Here is a 2,828-nt window from a genome sequence, read left to right on the forward strand (position 1 = left end):
GTTTGCAGAGAGGATATGTGAAGCTTTAACACTGACTCTAAAAAAAATGAAGCCAGTGATTTTGATCTGCTCCAGATGTCCTAAGAGTGGATATTGCAGTGCTGGGAATCCGCACCAAATATCTGAGGGCACTGATGGTAATCAGCGCAACACATCAGCCAGGGGGGACTGGCAATTGTGATAACCTGCTGCAAATGTGCAGGGCTGGAGATGGCAGTGATAAACCGCTGAAAATGTCTTCAAATGGAGATGACAGAGATGTTGAAAGGAGACACCTAACTACGAGTAGAATAAGATACTAAGCAGAGCACAATTTGAGAATGAAGTTCAGATATTTCTTAGTCCACTATTGTCATTTCCACTGAGATACTTGCTTTCTATGCACCGCATCTGCATTCAGATACACATGCATATAGAGCTGGTATTAAAATTCTGGGTTTATGCGGCACTGGTAATAAGATGTACCAAAAGAAAAGGAGGCTTAATAGCTAAAGCTCCTTGTTTATGACTTGAGGGAAAAAAAAAAAAAAAGTTTCATTTTAATTCTGAGCCTGCTTTGAAACATCCTGGTAGCGATTTATTTTGCAAATCCTCTCTTGATTTTTAGCTCTCTCCGGTAATAGACGAAGAAATTTAAGGTGAGCTCCTTAATAGTCTGTTTCAAATTTCTTTCATTTCTAAAGCATTTAGAGTGAAAAAAAAAATCTCGAAATAGATTGTCCATATGTTGCTATTTTTCCGACTGTCCTTCGCATGTAGCTTCACTGTCTTTTCAGTAAACTTAAAATAACTATACCACGTTACATATCAATTCCATACATTTTAATGATATATTAATGCGGGACTGAATCTATTAATTAAATATATCTTTCCTAGATTATAATTATACACCGATTGCCGACTATTTGGATCAGTTGACTGAGTTTTCATTAAGTATATTACATTTGATTTAGCAGGGGACCGGGTTTCATTCGACAACACGTAGTTTTTTTGGGGAATCACTGGCGTTAATACCACTCCGGACGACCTTCGTCCTCCTTTTCCTCTCGCTGGTCACCCGTTGCCAGGCCGTCTTCTCACTGCGTCTGTCCTGAGCACTTCTCATCAGCCCTGATTTATGAGCCTTGTTAAACACTCATTATTACTTTGCACTTTTTTTCCCCTCTCTCTCTCTCTCTCTCTAGCAGGGTCTGGGAAACAACCCCACTTTGTAACAGCAGGGCATGTGTCAAACAATTACAGTCAGAGAGGCGATGGATCTCTAGAGCCCCAGACCCTTCTCCCGCCACCCACTCCGTAGAATATTTCTGTTAAAAGAGGGGGAAATAAGAGGGAGAGAAGAAAAGCTATCATTCTCTTTTAATAAATTTAATCCACATCGACAGCAGCCGGCAGATCTCTGACTATGCGAACGGGTGATTCGGTTCGCTCAGCCAAAGGCAAAGTTGAAATCAGGGTTACCTGCTTGATTCTCTACATGCGATCAGGTACTGTACATAACAGCAGAGAAAGCACAGAAAGTCTGATCAGTACTCAAGCTGATTAGCTGTTAATAAGGCATTTAAAAGATTATGTTATTGAGAAAGTGAGGGAATTACAAAAAAGGCATTCCCTCCTTCTCTCCTTATTTCCCCCTACATTTCTCTTTTCGGTAAATGAAAATAAATAGGATTTTTTTTTTTTCCCTCACCAAAACCGTACTGGTGACTTTTTTTTTATTAATCCTTTATCAATTCATCTCAATTGCAACCCACATTTAATTCTAATAGCAAGGTGAATAAATAGACCTTCTATTGTGCAACGTTTTTGTAAACAAATTGTAAAAGTCATACACACAGGCCTGTATAAACAAGCACACAAATCTATAGAATGAATCGTCTGCGTCTCTTTATATCTATTCATCTGTCCATCTGCCTACCTATCTATGAATATTTTATAGATCTGAACTTAATTAACAAAATAATTTCCATTTTGTCTCCAAAATGATCAACAGCAATTATGTGAGATTTTTAAGGTTTATAATTTTATGTCACCAGACTGTTGCTTGGGGGCAGAGGCACAATTGCTGTGCCAGCTGCAGTTGTATTTATTTGTTTTTCTGTCTTGTTCCTGTAGGGCTGCATTATGCAGTTTTTAATTAGTTTGTGTTTGTATTTCACCCGTCCCAAATCAATGCCATCCTGGAGCAATGCAATGTAAATTCCTGCAGTACAGGTGTAGCTGCTAGCTCTGGAACACTAGGAAACTCATGTCTTACAAATGAAAGCAGTGAATGCCATTCAGCCAAACTGTCAGCTTTAAACAGCCAAGAGGAAGGAGATCAAAGCAGAGAGCAGGAACTTCTACTCTCCAGATTAGTCTTTATGGTTTCAACGCCTAATGCTATTAAAGGGAACCAGGACACATAGCACATCGTTGGCTACAAAGTTACTTCTAATTTTGTTAAAGTCCTGCCTTATTTTGGCCAATGTAAGCCTTCAGAGCATTTCAAGATGCACTGTTTCCTTTGAGGCCTAGAGGCCTGCTCATCTGAAATTATGCAGAACTAATACCTTCAGAGACACATTTCTGTTTGTGCACATATTTATATAACTTATCACCTTTTGAAAGGTATTTTTGATTTCCTCCTAGGTTCCACAAAGTCTTTTGATAGAACTCACTGCAAAAATACCTGAAATTCTAGTATCTTCAGACATGAAAAGTCCCTTTATGTTGTGTTTGGTGTCTCTTCTTTCTCAAAATGACCTCTGTACGGTGGTATATAAATCTATTATTCCATTCACTGGGGGATTCTTTTAAAGGTCTTTTTTTTTTTTTTTTTTTTTTTT

The sequence above is a fragment of the Nothoprocta perdicaria genome, unplaced genomic scaffold, assembly GCF_003342845.1.
Source record: "Nothoprocta perdicaria isolate Ctin4 unplaced genomic scaffold, notPer1 scaffold_473, whole genome shotgun sequence".
NCBI classification, from domain to species: Eukaryota; Metazoa; Chordata; class Aves; order Tinamiformes; family Tinamidae; genus Nothoprocta; species Nothoprocta perdicaria.